This window comes from Polypterus senegalus, chromosome 12 (assembly GCF_016835505.1).
Source record: "Polypterus senegalus isolate Bchr_013 chromosome 12, ASM1683550v1, whole genome shotgun sequence".
Taxonomy (NCBI): Eukaryota; Metazoa; Chordata; class Cladistia; order Polypteriformes; family Polypteridae; genus Polypterus; species Polypterus senegalus.
Genome location: NC_053165.1, coordinates 129,641,362 through 129,659,435, shown reverse-complemented (window position 1 = coordinate 129,659,435; position 18,074 = coordinate 129,641,362). Strand labels below are relative to the sequence as shown.

The following is an 18,074-nucleotide window of genomic DNA, read 5'->3' as shown; positions in this document are numbered from 1 at the left end:
GGGTTTGTAGGTGACAATGCAGACAAATAGCTAAGTAAAATACAAGTACAATAAAATAAAACTCAAATTGAGTATAGAGCTGTTTGTCATGTTTTAAAGGTTGACAAAAATGAGAAATTTCAGCTTTTAAAAAATTAGTCAGCCATGTGGTCACTAATAATTTTAAAAATAAATGTGGTTCCTAATAATTATAATATTTATTGAGACTGGGAACACAGTGGGAAGTAGTAGAATTACAAAGATATAATTTATGCATGTACATATATTTTCCTAGGATAAACATTTTTTAATGTGTATAACTATGCATTAAAACAATGGATCTTGTTTAAATTATGTATAAGGATAATTCCTTATCTTATTAAAGGAAGACTCTACCCAAAAATGACTATTTTAAATATGTTACTTAGAGGATTGTCTTTAGCAAAGAGTATTAATTATGTAAAAGTTGAGTCAATTAAGAATTGCTATTCCTAAACATTAATTCACTTTCGTATGCTGATAAAATCAAGTTGAATCACTCTATTGTTTGTAAATAGAAACTTGAAAAAAATAAACTTCTTTTAGTAGATAATAATTCTGCAAATGGATAATGATAATAACAGCTTTTCAGTATTTATGGGAGTTAATGACATGCTTTCATCATTTATTAAGCAAACAATGAGTAATTTCTACAAGATTCCTATAAAAATATGGCTGTATTTTACTCATATTACTTACAAGAAAATCATTTTGCGGCAATTTTAAAGAAATCAGGCTTCATGAAAAACTGTTTTAAGAAAATCCACATATACAGTACAAAGAAAAGCTTTTAATATCCTTTTTTGTCTTACACACCACAATGACGCTAAATTTTCACATATATGAAGAAGCTAGTGCAAACACCTGATCATCTTTGCACTCATTCCAACAACAACAACAGGTTGCCTTCTGCAGAAACATATGTGGCTCAATATTGAGGGCAGGGATAGATGTTGGTGACGTGCCATTGGTGATACTTGCCTTTCTCCTTGCATTATCCTGATCAACACAGCTCTCAGAAAAGATCATAAAAAAGTTGGAAGAGTCTTTGAATATGAAATTTGGAGTGATAAAACGTAGGTAAACACCTACATTATAAAACAGTATTTAATGAAGAGTAATGTATTAAGGTTTGTTTTGATGACTGATTTTATTAACTAAATTAATTCTGTCAATTTTCATACATTTGGGGTCATCTAAATAAAGATGAGAATTATCAGAACTAATATGTATGGAAATTAACAGCTAAAATAAAAAAAATGGTGGTTCAAAATATAAATTTTAATGCAAAATCTCTCTCTTATATATAATATAAATATATAATATATCCTCTTTAATAAAAGCCCTGTGCGCGTCCAGGTGTCCACGTGTGTGTGTCATCTGATGAAGTGTGCATGCGTGGGGCCACGACACACATCGCACCGTGCCCCACCCATGTGGATGGCACCGTGGACGCACACACACTGGAAGCTGGGCACACAGTGAATGGCCTAGAAGCAGCAGCGCATGATAAGCAAATAAGACATCATTGCTGGGGAGAGTGCCGATTAGGTAGTCGCGGCCGCGCACATAAAATTCATTGCTGGGGAGACGCCACACATACAATAATCAGCTACATGCCAGCACAGATTAAAATACTTGCTGGGGAACTGCACAGTACTTGCTGGGGAGACGACACAGTCACGTTTATCAACTACACGCCACACAATACATCAGTTGCTGTGGACACTCTGCTGATTGCCCACTGTTGTGACAGAAAATTAAAGTCATATTACGGACATCAAAGCCAGTACTACTGTCAGAGAAAATTACAGGCATTTTACGGAAATAGAAACCAGTATTATTGCGAGAGAAAATTAAAGGCACACAATACACTGACGCATATTACAGCCACATACAAGCCAGTATTACTGTAAGAGAGAATAATAATAATAATAAATTTTATTTATACTGCACTATAAACCTTACAAAAAGTTGGCATTTACTTGCCAGAACCAGTATTCAGCCATGGTCAGTTATATGTTGCATTATCAAGAGTTAGAAGTTTTCCAGATGATGTTGTCAAGGTTGTAGACGGTCCTGAACAAGGCAAACTCTTGCTAAACTCAGACAGAACATTTACAAGAAATGTTATCTATAATGAAATTTTACAGAAAAATTTCATGAGGTAAAAAATTGAAAATTTTTCCTAAATACCTTCTTCAGATATTCTGTATTACAGATTGTTACAAAGTTTTACACTAAGGCAATATTAATTATTAGCCAACCCCCAGCGTACCATACGCCGCATAATCAGGCCGGTTTTTTAATGATTTTTAAGCACAGGGAGAAAATTAACATTTGAAAAATCGGTAATGTAATAAATCAGCAAGAAAAGCAACATTGTAACAATGCACGGAACAAACCAACGCACAATCGTCCGTGAATGAAAACTGGCGGACCGTCCTCGCGCCTTCTCCTGCCAGATGGAAGAATGGGGGTGCACGGCGCGGAGTCTGGAACGGGAGGAGAGGAGAAGGACGTCCACTCAGCTCCCTCCGTCATGCTAGTCTTCTGATTTCTCATTCAGTATGCACTGCCCGCTCATGTGCCCACCTCCAACTCGTCACTTGAATCATCGTCTTTACACAGTCCAGATGTGCCTGTGACTGACGTCCACTTTTCATTACTCTGTGAGGTTTTGGCTGCTTTTCTATAAATAATCCACCAAGACACCCGACCACGGTAGTAGCAAGGTGGGAGGGGGTGTGTACAAAGAGTTGGGACGCAACCAGTGGGAGCGTATGAGTCACATTTAGTGGGAATTCCACGGTTTGCAGTCCAAATGGGGTTCAACGGCTTACCCACGCCGGGTAGACACACGCTCAATGTCATGTATAATTATTTATTGAATGCTAAACACTTCTGGAAAGACATGGTTGTCTAAATTTATTTTTAATAAATTTGCAAAAACCTCAAGTAAACTTTTTTCACTTTGTCATTATGGGGTGTTGTGTGTAGAATTCGGAGGAAAAAAAGGAATTTAATCCATTTTGTAATAAGTCTGTAACATAACAAAATGTGGAAAAAGTGATGCGCTGTGAATAGTTTCCGGATGCACTGTATATTGTGGTCTATGGCTGGCTATGGAGGCCGGGTGCAGTGTGATTTGGGTGGTGGCCGAAGGCGGGGACCTTGGCGGTCCGATTCTCGGCTACAGAAGCTGGCTCTTGGGACGTGGAATGTCACCTCCCTGAAGGGGAAGGAGCCTGAGCTAGTGCACGAGGACGAGAGGTTCCAGCTAGATATAGTTGGGCTCACCTCAACGCACAGCTTGGACTCTGGAACCAATCTCCTTGAGAGGGGCTGGACTCTCTACCACTCTGGAGTTGCCACTGGTGAGAGGCGCCAAGTGGGTGTGGGCATACTTATTGCCCCCCAACTTGAAGCCTGTACATTGGGGTTTACCCCGGTAGACGAGAGGGAAGCCTCTCTCCGCCTTCGGGTGAGGGGACGGGTCCTGACTGTTTGTGCGTATGCACCGAACAACAGTTTGGAGTACCCACCCTTATTGGAATCCCTGGAGGGGGTGGTAGAGGGCATACCTTCTGGGGACTCCCTCGTACTGCTGGGAGACTTTAATGCTCACGTGGGCAATGACAGTGAGACCTGGAAGGGCGTGATTGGGAGGAATCCCCCCACCCCGATCTGAACCCAAGCGGTGATTTATTATTGGACTTCTGTGCTCGTCACGGATTGTCCGTAATGAACACCATGTTCAAGCATAGGAGTGTTTATATGTACATTTGGCACCAGGACACCCTAGGCCTCAGTTCGATGATCGACTTTGTGGTCGTGTCGTCGGACTTGCAGCCAAATGTCTAGGACACTCGGGTGAAGAGGGGGCAGAGCTGTCAACTGATCACCACCTGGTGGTGAGTTGGCTTCGATGGTGGGGGAGCATGCCGGTTAGGCCTGGTAGGCCCAAACGTGTTGTGAGGGTCTGTTGGGAACGTCTGGCAGAGTCCCCTGTCAGAAGTAGCTTCAACTCTCACCTCTGGCAGAACTTCGATCACGTCCCGAGGGAGGTGGGGGACATTGAGTCCGAATGGGACATGTTCCGTGCCTCTATTGTTGAGGAGGCTGACCAAAGCGGTGGCCATAAGGTGGTCGGTGCCTGTCGTGGTGGCAATCCCCGAACTCGTTGGTGGACACCGGCGGTGAGGGATGCCGTCAAGCTGAACAAGGAGTCCTACCAGACCCTTTTGTCCTGTGGGACTCTGGAGGCAGCTAACAGGCCAAGTGGAATGCGGCTTCAGTGGCTGTTGAGGCAAAACCTCGGGCATGGGAGGAGTTTGGGGAGGACACGGAGAAGAACTTTCGGACGGCTTCGAGGAAATTCTGGTCCCCCGTCTGGCGTCTCAGGAGGGGGAAGCAGTACAGTGTCAACACCGTATATGGTGGAGATGATGCGTTGCTGACCTTGACTCGGGACGTTGTCGGTCAGTGGGGGGAGTACTTCAAAGACCTCCTCAGTCCCACTAACATGCCTTCCAATGAGGAAGCAGAGCCTGGGGACTCAGAGATGGGCTCCCCCATCTCTGGGACTGAGGTCACCGAGGTGGTCAAAAAAACTCCTGGGTGGCAGGGCCCCGGGGGTGAATTAGATACGCCCGGAGTTCGTCAAGGCTCTGGATGTTGTAGGACTACCTTGATTGACACATCTTAGCAACATTGCATGGGCATCGTGGGACAGTGCCTCTGGATTGGCAGACCGGGGTGGTGGTCCCCCTCTTTAAAAGGGGGACCGGAGGGTGTGTTCCAACTACAGAGGGATCACACTCCTCAGCCTCCCTGGAAAAGTCTATTCGGGGATTCTGTCGGATAGTTGAACCTCGGAATCAGGAGAAACAGTGTGGTTTTCGTCCTGGTCGCAGAACAGTGGACCAGCTCTACACCCTTAACAGAATCCTGGAGGGTGCATGGAAGTTTGCCCAACCAGTCTACATGTGTTTTGTGGACTTGGAAAAGGCGTTTGACCATGTCCCTCAGGGAATCCTGTGGGGGGTGCTCCAGGAGTATGGGGTACCGGACCCCCTGATAAGAGCTGTTTCGGTCCCTGTACAACTGGTGTCAGAGCTTGGTCCGCATTGCCGGCAGTAAGTCGAGCCCATTTCCAGTGAGAGTTGGACTCCGCCAGGGCTGCCCTTTGTCACCGATTCTGTTAATAACCTTTATGGACAGAATTTCTAGGCGCAGCCAGGGTGTTGAGGGGGTCCGTTTTGGTGGAGTCAGGATTGGGTCACTGCTTTTTGCAGATGATGTTGTCCTGTTTGCTTCATCAAGCCGTGATCTTCAGCTCTCTCTGAATCAGTTCGCAGCTGAGTGTGAAGCGGCTGGGATGGGAATCAACACCTCCAAATCCGAGACCATGGTCCTCAGCCAGAAAAGGGTGGAGTGCCCTCTCAGGGTTGGGGGAGAGATCCTGCCCCAAGTGGAGGAGTTCAAGTATCCCGGGTTCTTATTCATGAGTGAGGGAAGAATGGAGTGTGAGATTGATAGGCGGATCGGTGCAGCGTCCGCAGTGATGCGGGCTCTGCATCAGTCTGTCATGGTGAAAAAGGAGCTGAGCCGTAAGGCAAGGCTCTCAATTTACCAATCGATCTACGTTCCTACCCTCAACTATGGTCATGAGCTATGGGTAGTAACCGAAAGAATGAGACTGTGAATACAAGCGGCAGAAATGATTTTCCTCCGCAGGGTCTCTGGACTTCCCCTTAAAGATAGAATGAGAAGCTCAGTCATCCGGGAGGGGCTCAGAGTAGAGCCACTTCTCCTATGCATTGAGAGGAGTCAGATGAGGTGGCTAGGGCATCTGATCAGCCTCCTGGACACCTCCCTGGTGAGGTGTTTTGGGCACGTCCAACCGGGAGGAGGCCCCGGGGAAGACCCAGGACACGCTGGAGGGACTATGTCTCCCGGCTGGCCTGGGAACGCCTTGGGATTCTCCCAGAAGGGCTAGAAGAAGTGGCCGGGGAGAGGGAAGTCTGGGATTCTCTGCTTAAGCTGCTGCCCCCACAACCCAACCTCGGATAAGCGGAAGAGGATGGATGGATAGATGGATGGATAAATCCAAACTTTGGACTTTAACCTGGTGTCTGACGTTTGATCTGAGGGTTCAAGGGGACAAGAGCACCCCAATCTGTCTCTATATATATATATATATATATATATATATATATATATATATACACACATACATACAGTGGAACCTCGAGATACGAGTTTAATTGCTCCAGCACTGAGCTCAGATAGCTTAATTTCTCATGTCTAGAACAAACTTCACCATTGAAAATAATGGAAATCCAGTTAATCTGTTCCACACCCCCAAAAATATCAACATAAAAATCAATTTTCCTAACAAATAACACTGATAAATAATATATACAAGTGGAACCTCGGTTTGCAAGTAACTTGGTTTACGAGTGTTTTGTAAGATGAGCTAAATTTTTTAATTAATTTTGACTTGATAAAACAAGCGATGTCTTGCAATACAAGTAGTATGGATACACTTTGTCTGCTGAGCGTCATGTGATCATAACTGAGCTGATGGTGTCTCTCTCTTTCTCTCTCTCTCTCTCTCTCTCTCTCGCTTGCTCGCGCACGCGTCTCTCTCTCTCTCTCTCCTCTTGAGGGCAATCGTCTCCTATTCTCTGTCTGCATGTCCGCGATATTTTTGAATATGCTTATACGGCGAACTGCTACAGCAAAACAATGAAATCACAAGCGCACAAACGCGGAGATCCTCACGCAACGGGAGAACAAGGAACACTGAGTGAGCTGACGGGCTGACAGCGTCAGCTTGGGTGAATCCCCGAGTCGAGGCAGATCGGGAAACGCCTCACGCATACCCACAGCCTGGCTCGTGGCTTTTTACGCGAGCCAATGCTCGTATTTAGATCCGAATTTTTCGCTCACACTTTCCGCTTATCTTTAATTTCTCGTATACAGAGGTGATCGTATCTCGAGGTTCCACTGTGTGGGGGGTGATTGTGCGGTCTTGTATGCATGTTATCATCCAATTGACACGCAGAACAACCAACAAAGGGTGAACTGGAGGTGACTGCCAGCATTCTTTATGTTTGAGCACCACCGCACCTCCGTTACTTTTGAAATTAAATACAGTTGGCCCGTTCTGAGCGTCAACTGGATGATAACATACATACAAGACTGCAAGACAAGCACATTAGTGAGTCTTCATTGTTTGTTAATTTATTTTTAAAGTTGTGTTTTGGTTTTTTTTTTTAATTATATTTTTCTCAATCCAAAAACAAAAAGACACTTTAATTTTCCGCTATGCTAGTACAGTAATCCCTCCTCGATCACAGGGTTGCGTTCCAGAACCCCCCGCGATAGACGAAAATCCGCGAAGTAGAAACCATATGTTTGTGTAGTTATTTTTATATATTTTAAGCCCTTATAAACTCTCCCACACTGTTAACATTATTAGAGCCCTCTAGACATGAAATAACACCCTTTAGTCAAAAGTTTAAACTGTCCTCCATGACAAGACAGAGACGACAGTTCTTTCTCACAATTAAAAGAATGCAAATTGATCTTCTCTTCAGGAGCAGAGAATTTCAGAGGGAGAGAGAGAGAGAGAGAGCGCTCGCAAAGAAAAGCAAACAATCAAAAAATCAATACTTGTGCTTTTAAGTTTGCCGCGGCATTTTTTAGAGGAGCGTTAGTATCTTCTAAGCAAACAGCCTCTGTGCAAACAGCCCCTCTGCTCACATCTCCTCCGTCCAGGCGCAGAGAAGTCAGAGAGAGAGAGCGAGATTAAAGCAACAATCAAAAAATCAATACGTGTGCTTTTGTGCTTTTAAATATGCTGAGCACCGCAATAAAGCGGCATTTTTTTAGAGGAGCGTCAGTATCTTTTAAGCAAACAGTCTCTGTGCAAACAGCCCCTCCATCAGGCAGAGAATGTCAGAGAGGGTGAGAGAGAGGCAGAGACAAGCAAACAATCAAGCTCCGCGCGGGATGCATATCTTATAGCATTGAGGAGTTTTAGTTAATATGTAATACATGCTCTGATTGGGTAGCTTCTAAGGCATCCGTCAATAGTGTCCCTTGTATGAAATCAACAGGGCAAACAAACTGAGGAAGCGTGTAGCATATATTAAAAGACCCACTGTCTGCAGAAATCCAACCAGCTTAAAAATCTGTGATATATATTTAGATGTGCTTACATTTAAAATCCGCGATAGAGTGAAACCGCGAAAGTCGAAGCGCGACATAGCGAGGGATTACTGTATTCAAAAGAACTAGATTTATTAGTATTTTTGAAAAATTAAGTGGAAAGAAAGATTCCTCTCAAATCCAACTGGAAATCTTTTATAATTGTATTTCTCTCTTCTCTCTCTCGGATTCACATTTTCTGTTTGAAAACTGGCCTCAGAATGACATTAACTACATAACCAAATGTTAACACATACTGTGACAAAAGTCAGACAGAAATTGTGGATCACTATCTGTCACAATAGTTATACGATAACCAAATGGTCAAACTGCAGAAACAAAAGTTTGTTCAGGATATAAACCAGAGGGGAAATTCAACCCTGAACCAAAAATGACTGCTAAGCTGGTAGTTTGGGCCAAGAACAGGGAGAGTCCAATACCACTATCTATGCTTATCAAAATAGATTCACTGAACCAACAGTAAAACAACAACAACAGATACCTAGCCAGTTAGATGAAATGAAAACACCTTGCTACAAATCATAATTATTCAAAAACAACTGTGATCCAAATTCATGGATGGAGGTGTAAGTGATGTAGCCGCTTATGTACAAGGTGTCCCATTGGTGGGACGGCACCATATTTCAAAGTTGTTTGTGTATGTTGCAATAAACTCTAAAATTAAACAAGAGCAATACTGTGTTTTTTTTACATACCCAAGGGTATCTTCTTTTAAATAAATTAAATTAAGTTTCAACATTATCTATGCTTGTTCATTAATACAATTTGCAAATGTATATGCCAAGGCAAGCAGTGCATCTGAGTGAATCTGCTTTTATTAAAGATCCCACCTGTGTTGAGCCACATACAATGAAAGGCTTATCATCATTGCATACTTGAGGTTCAGGGCATTTCAATGACATATAATTGTCTATGATTGCTAATTTATGTTACATGTCATAGCTGTATGTACAGCCCCAAATCAGAAAAAGTTGGAACGGTATGGAAAATGCAAACTTAAATAAAAAAAAAAAAAAAAAGATGAAGAAGCAGTGATTCTTAAATTTACTTTGACTTTTATTTGATTGCAGACAAATTGCAACCAGGATATTTTATGTTTCCATTCCTGCATTTCAGGCCGGGAACACATTCCAAAAAAAGTTCGGACAGGGGCAAATTAGGTCTAGTAATGAGGTACAATAATTAAATAATGATACGATTTCAAATAGGTGATATCAACAGATGACTGTAATCATGATTTGGCTCCAAAGAAAAGGACTATCCTCAAAAGGCGGAGTATTTGAAGTGCAAAGATGGGCAGAGGATCTCCAATTTGTCAACAAATGCATGAGAAAATTATTGAAATGGTAAAAAACAATGTTGCTCAAAAAAAGACTGGAAGGGATTTGCATATCTCTCCCTCTACAGTGCATAATATCATTAAATGATTCAAATAATCTGGTGGAATGTCAGTGTGTAAAGGGCAAAGGCACAGGTCTGAGCTGAACACCTGTGATCTCCGATTCCTCAGACGGCACTGCATCAAAAACTGTCACTCGTCAATAGCTGATATAACCACATGGGCAAGCAATGACGTTGGCAAACATTTGTCAAGTACTACAATACGGAACCACATTGACAAATGCCACTTAAAACTTTAAGCCTTATGTTAACCATGTCCAGAAGTGGTGTCAACTTCTCTGGGCTTGGAGGAATCTGAAATGAACCATCACGCATTTCAAATATGTACTGTGGTCAGACTAAGCAGTGTTCCAGATATTATTTTTTAAAAGAAATGGACTCCATGTCCTTCAGACCAAAAATGAAAACAACTATACTGACTGTTATCAGCAACAAGTCCAAAAACCTGTCATAGTATGGGGTTGTATCAGTGCTCCTGGCAAAGGTCTTTCATAGTTCTGTAATGGCAGCATTAATGCAGACATGTACATTGAGATTTTAGAGCAACATATGTTGCCTTCAAGATGATGTAATTTCCAGGGGTGTACATGCATTTTTCAACAAGACAATGTAAAACCACATTCTGCACACATTACAAAGACATAGCGGAGAAAGAAGAGGGTACCGTACTGGACAGAACTGCCTGTAGTCCTCACCTATTCCCTAATGGAGAACGTGTGGAGATATGAACCTGTTCTGTTGCACACCCTAAGATGTGTTTGCAGGAAGAATGGGACAAAATAACACCTGAAACACTTGGTAACCTTTTATGAGAAGGAATGGCGATGTTAAAGTGGTGAATGCTTTACCTTCCCAACTTTTTTTAGATTATGTGCTGCAGGCCTGAAATTCAGGAATGGATATATATTAACAAATGAAATGAAGTTGACCAGACAGAAAATGAAATACCTTGGGTTCATATAGTCTGCAATGAAATAAATATCAAAGAAAAGTTAAGAATCAGTACTTTTTTTGCATTTTAGCTTCTGACTTGTGCACAGTAGAACTCCCTTCTCCACCACAGGGAACAACATTGTTGTACAATTTTTTTCATCCCGTTTCTAATTGCGCTTGTTTGTGCATGGAATGGGAGAAGAAAACAAGAATTACAAACAGGAAATAAAATCAAAGGAAGATTGCATGGGTGGGGGAAGTTGAAACAACAGCTTGGTGAAGTGAGCACAATTAGAAATGGGATACAAAAAATCCTGCACAATTCTGTCATTCCCAGAGGACAGGGTTTGGAGTCATGATTACATCCCAGCGACAGCCACCTGGTCCCCAAGTGGTGTATGTTTGGGGTCTGTGACTAGCTGTTGGGCTGCTAGTTAAGGCAATGTCACTATCCCCTTAACTCAGCACTGGAAGAAGCTGGTATTAAAATGTATCTATGTACTTAGTTTATTCTAGATGAATTGCAAGAGAAAAACAACAAGAAAATAAACAAACAAACAAACAAATAAATAAATAAACACCTTCTTGTGATTCCAGCCAGCCAATATGTTCAACTCCCCATCTCTGTACAGCCTGGCTCACTGTCACCTGCCAAATCAGTACGCAACCTTGGGGTGTTGGCTGATGAACAGCTATTTTTTCTAAACACATTTCTTCGGTTCATACTTCATACAGGTTCACGCTGTAGAACATCTTTAAGATCAGACCTTACCTGACAGATTATGAAAAACAACTTCTAGTCCAGGCTCTGGTCTTGTCATGTCTGGACTACTGCAACTCCCTTCTGGCAGGAGTACCCACAAAGCTATCAATAAGCTGCAGATGGTCCAGAATGCAGCTGCCTATCTTGTATTTAACCAGCCAAGACATGCACGTGTCACTCCTCTCCTCAGGTTGCTACATTGGCTCCCAGTAGCAACATGCATTAAGTTCAAGTCCCTGATGCTTACCTACAAAGTAGTCAATGGGTCAGCATTTGAGTATGTGGAGACACTCAGGTCTACCAGTGAACAGCATCTTTTGATGCCGTGTCTGTGTGGTATCAAGTCTCAATCCAAACTCTTTTCCTGTGTACCTCCTAGTTGATGGAATAAGCTAAGCACTTCCATCCATACTGTTGATTACCTCACTGTATTCAAGAAGCAATTAAAAACACATTCGTTCTGTGAAAATCTAACTGATTGGAAAAAACTTTGCTCTGTGATATTTTATATTGTTGGTTAATTTATTAGATTAACTTTATTTGCTTTATTGATTGCAACCTATGATTGTAAATGTATTATTTATTACATCTTTTCACTTGTGACAATCAACTTTTGTTACCTGTCCTACTACACTTGCTCAACAAAGATGCCCTACCCTAATGTTTCTTGATTATGTTTACCTCCTTTGTAAGCCACTTTGGATAAATCCATCTGCCAACCAAATAAATGTAAATGTAAAGAAAGAAAGAAAGAAAGAAAGGACACGCTGAACCTCTGTGGGTTAACGCTAGAATTACCAAAGCCTATGAAAAAACTCGTAGATCCGTCCCACCTTAAATCGTTTCTTAAAACCGTTCTCACTTCTCTGCCAGCGTCTTTTATTCATCTAAATGTGCTGATAAACACAAGCTGCAAGCAGCCGGCAATGCCATCCCCCCACCAACGTGCACAAACTTCTCCCAGCTCATGCCTTGATTGATTATCTAGGAGTGAAATGGAGTTTTAGAGTGGAAATATTAGATTGTTATTTGGAACACACGCATTTCATGTCTGTTCTGTTTCTACAGTAATCTGTGTCAACACATTGTTAAAACAGAAACTTTTTCATAGTTTAGTAATAAATGTTACAAAATGTAGGCATAAACTATAAAATGTGTGAAGCCTGAAGGCCAAAGATCAAATAAACACTAAACCACAAAAGGTTCAAGAATGTCACAACAGCTTCCATGGTGTCCAGGTAAGATTTTGTCACTCAGAGTGCAGCAGACTTGTCGTACCTCAGAGACCCGAGTTCAATTCCCTGCTGGGGAGGAAATGTATATATATTTTTTTATATAAAACCTTCGCCTTTCTGCCTGCCTGAACTCCCTGTCTATCTATATAGTAATAACAGTAAATTTATTATTATATAGCAGCATCCCTGTCTGCCTATCGTATAGTGCCTTTCCTTCTTATCTATATATCTATCCCCTTAGCTTTTTTTTTATATATATCTATTATACAGTGCCCTATGGATGTCAAACAGGCAATTACAATGATTTTCAGAATAAATAAAGTCATTCCTGAATATATAAAGTCAACACTTGAATATATAAAGTAATTCCTGAATATATAAAGTTGGCATCAGAATATATAAAGTCATTACTGAATATATAAAGTCAGCACTGGAATATATAAAATCATTCCCGAATATATAAAATTTCCGTACTTGTCATTTCACTTGTACTGGTGAAAGGTAAACTTCGACAGAAGCCACTCAGAGTCAATTGGGCTTGTGAGGTTCGTCAAAAAATGCGCCCATACAAAAAGAATAAATAAATATAGTGTTCAAAATGCCGGGCACAAATATCATTTTGAATGAATTAACTGAACAGTGGGTTTTTTTTTATATTTTTCTGAAGATGTTTTTGTTAATTTAGTTCATTACGTTGTAGTAGGAACTCTGAGTTTACTAAAAATGTGCCTGAGTTGTTTCAATCAATATCAATAATCTGACTTTAAATTTATATATTCAGGAATGAGGTTATATATTCCGACTCTGACTTTATATATTCTGACGCTGACTTTACTGTATATAATCAGGCTTTGACTTTACATATTCGGGAGTGACTTTATATATTCTAACTATGACTTTATATATTCAGGAATGACTTTATATATGGGCGGCACGGTGGCGCAGTGGTAGCGCTGCTGCCTCGCAGTTAAGAGATGCGGGTTCACTTCCCAGGTCCTCCCTGCATGGAGTTTGCATGTTCTCCCCGTGTCTGCGTGGGTTTCCTCCGGGCGCTCCGGTTTCCTCCCACAGTCCAAAGACATGCCGGTTAGGTGGATTGGTGATTCTAAATTGACCCTAGTCTGTGCTTGGTGTGTTTGTGTGTGTCCTGCGGTGGGTTGGCACCCTGCCCAGGATTGGTTCCTGCCTTGTGCCCTGTGTTGGCTGGGATTGGCTCCAGCAGACCCCCGTGACCCTGTGTTCGGATTCAGCGGGTTGGAAAATGGATAGATGGATGGACTTTATATATTCTGATGACGACTTTATATATTCAGGAATTACTTTATATATTCAGGTTTTGACTTAATATATTCTGAAAATCATTGTAATTGCCTGTTTGGCACCACATAGGGCACTGTATAATAGATATATAAAAAAAAAAGTTAAGGGGATAGATATATAGATAGGAAGGAAGGGCACTATACAATAGGCAGACAGGGATGCTGCTATATAATAATAAAATTACTGTTATTACTATATAGATATTATTATTATTTATTTACTTACTTCCTACAGCATAAAGTTACAAGTGCAGAGCTTCCCATGTAAATATACAAAGTACAACGATGGCAAAAGTGCATTCTTGATCCGATGTAGAACAATCATCATGATTTGAGTTTGCCTCAGTTACAGCGCGTCTGAGAAAACAGCAGTTTCAAATGCGGGGGGCTGGGGGATTGGGTTTGAATTGGGATCGTGCACGCGGCTGTTACAGACTGGAATCGAATGTATGTTTTTATTTCAAAATAGTAAGAATATGTGCAGCTCACTTTTCAAAACGGACTCATCTGGAATCGAAAACCGTAAATTTCAAATTATCAGTCAAGAGCTAATACCGTTGCGCCACCACAGCGCTCTTAGCAAATGCGTGTCAATATCGCACTCTAACGCGGGTTGTTTTTCTGTAGTTATATTATTGAATAAAAGTGCACTTGTTTTATTATATTTGTACTTTTTGTGAAACTGTTTCTTTGATATTTGGACTTCAGGCTTCACACATTATAAATTTCATGTCTACATTTTGTCAATTATGGCTAAAACATGAAAAATGTTTCTTTTTTAACGATGTGTGTACATAGATCTATGCAGACACGGAACACACATGAAATGCAAGTGTTTCAAATAATGATATAGTATTTATAAAAGGTGTCATTTTGCTTGACTTCTCACTCTATACAACTCCAAGCAATTGACACGCAGGTAAACAGACTTGAGCGGAGAAAACTGTGTGCCGGTAGGGGATGTGATAGTAGGCTGCTTGCTGTTTGCTGCTTAGCCACAAATTTAGAAGACAAAAGACGTGACGGAGAGGTATGAACTGTTTTAAGGTGGGACGGATCTACGAGTTTTTTCGTAGGCTCTGGTAATTCTAGTGTTAACTGCAACAGAAGGCAGGAGAAGATGTGGGAATTGCAGCACAAAAATCCCAATCTATTGTACAAAATGTAAGGTTTCTCTGTGACTACTGGTAAACAGAAATTGTTTTAAGGGGTCGCATTAAAACTGATATTAAAAGTAAAAAAAAAAAAGAAATAAATATTTGTTTGATAGATTGATTAGGTGTAAGAGACTAAATGTTTCCAAAAAGGGACAAAATGTTTCCAAGATGTGGATACATTGTGCCAAACATTTTCAATGCAATGGAATATGACATCTAAACGGGAAAGTGATAGTCAGGATTGTGCATTATACAATTTCTTGGTTATGTACTGTAAAATTCAGTTTTTTTGTAGAGAATTCCCTAAAGTGTCCAGTTCTTGTGTTGTTTATTTAGTTTATATTGGTGTAAACAAATTTTTTTAATCATAAAAATACTTTCTTTGAAACATATGCGGAGTGTTATACTCACTACACTTCACCCATATGCAGCTCTTTTATTATATAAGCAGAATTATAGCTGTTTACATATGGGTATGTAAATTACACACAATAATGCCAAAAACCATATAGTGCATAAAGGTTCACACTGTGACATGAATCTCGCACAGGGATGATTCATAGACCTCTCCTTTAGAAATAGGAGAAGACTGTCCATTTCCTTGAGGCAGCACAAGATAACTTTGGGAGTCATACGGCCAGAACCTTCTGATATGTGGAAGTGCAAGCCTTTCTTAAAAAACTAAGCTCGTCAGTATCCTCCAGCATCATATACTTTACTTAGAAATGGTGGGTGTGTATGCCAAAGCAGATATGAAATAAATATTTATATATACATACATATACATAGGCGCTGTGAAAGATGATAAACAGGCAGGGTTAAGAACCAGTGAGTCAAACTTCACTATCACTCATGCCCAAAACATTACCCAAGATCAAAAGTCTGAAAACCAAACACAAAATATTCTTAGCTGCCTATTAGCCTTTCCCCACCAAATTAATCCTGAATGTGTTTCTTCTAGTTTTTTATCCATGTACTGTACTTGGATGCTGGCTAATCTGCACCTGCATCTGATACAGTTACGGTAATTATGACATCACAGGCAGCACTGCTGCTCTTGGAAGCGAATATTGAAAATACAAAATTATTGCATGATTACATCACCAAAATAATGAAAAAAAAATGTAATAAATGTGCAAAAATTGGATTTAGGGGTTACAAAAACTAAGATTTAAAATAAGGGGCACATTAGTGCAAAGTCTACTTTCAGTCAGCTCATATATCCAAGCCAAGGGATACAAAAGCACAGAAAATCAGAGAGGATATAATACTACATAAAACTTATTCCAGTAACTGAATAACTTTGGGATGAGATATTTTACATAGTGTGACATTAGCTTTGAAGAATAAAATGACCAATCTCTGATTATATCTTATATATGGAGTTGTAAGGAGAAAGGAAGCACAAGGAAGGCAAAATAATCTGAGGTTGGGTTAGTCATGGATTATATAATAGACACCTACTATTGTTCACTGGATACCACCACAGGATCCTAGTACAAGTGGATCCAGTTAATCCTCCAAGTACAGAGTCTGTATGTGAATGAAATTCACAGAAAAAAACAGAATAAATGGAAAGACACAAAGGACTAACAGTAAGCAGAATGAGACTATGGTTAAGAAAAACCTGTTCAGGACCACACAGCTGCACATCCCAACAGCAGGTTAGGGCTTGAGTTAGCAGGGGCCACAACATTCTACAGTGGGTAACCTAAATAGTTGGTACAGTCATCACTAAACCAAGAAAATGGCCCCAGGAGTAATACAAAAGTGACGTATGGGGGAAATGTAAGGACTTCTTACAGAATAAAACTGATACAATGTTTGGGACATGGGTAGGAGGAGAGGCCACAGGAAAAAAAGAGACAGAAGAGGTAAAGCAGAGAGTGCTTTTTGTTTGGTATCAAAACATGGGACACTTATATACAGGCACATTGCAGCTACAGAGTCTTCTTCTTTCGACTGCTCCCATTAGGTGTTGCCACAGCAGATCATCTTCTTCCATATCTTTCTGTCCTCTGCATCTTGTTCTGTTACACCCATCACCTGCATGTCCTCCTTCGCCACATCCATAAACCTTCTCTTAGGCCTTCCTCTTTTCCTCTTGCCTGGCAGCTCTATCCTTAGCATCCTTCTCCAAATATACTCAGCATTTCTCCTCTGCACATGTCCAAACCAACGCAATCTTTCCTGTCTGACTTTGTCTCCCAACTGTCCAACTTGAGCTGACCCCCTAATGTACTAATTTCTAACCCTATCCATTCTCGTCACACCCAATAAAAATCATAACATCTTTAACTCTGCTACCTCTAACTCTGTCTCCTGATTTCTGGTCATTGCCACCGTCTTCAACCCATATAACATACTTTTCCTTTTCCTCCTTCCTCTGTCCAGATATCACACCAATAACCCTTCTTGCTGTCACCCTTACTACATCTCCCGTAGTTTCCCAACTGCCTAGTAACTCTTCACAACCACCCAGTGCCTGTCTCACCTTCTCCCTAAAATCAACCTTGCAGTCCTCCTTTTTCAACTTCCACCATTTGATCCTTGCCTCTGCCCTCAATCTTTTCCTCTTCTTGATCTCCAACGTCATCCTACAGACCGCCATCCTATGCTGCTTAACTACACTTTTCGCTGCCACCATTTTGCAGTCTTGTAGGATTTTGCAGGATGTAATCTACCTGTGTGCATCTTCCTCCACTCTTGTACGTCACCCTATGTTCCTCCCTCTTTTTAAAATACGTATTCGCCACAACCATGTCCATCCTTTTGGCAAAATCCACTATACTCTGACCTTCTTCATTCCTCTCCTTGACACCATACCTACCCATCACCTCCTCGTCTCCTCTGTTCCCTTCACCAACATATCCATTGAAACCCGCTTCAATCACCACTTTCTGTCCCTTGGGTACACTGTTCATCACTTCATCCAACTCATTCCAGAAATCTTCTTTCTCCTCTATCACACACCCAACTTGCGGGGCATATGCACTAACAACATTCA

At 41.1% G+C, this 18,074-nt stretch overlaps 1 protein-coding gene across 2 annotated transcripts in view; it reads right to left on the bottom strand.

The window, feature by feature from the left end:
• scaper (S-phase cyclin A-associated protein in the ER) overlaps window positions 1-18,074 on the bottom strand; it is a 641,491-nt gene that overhangs the window by 408,579 nt on the left and 214,838 nt on the right. The window lies entirely within an intron of this gene.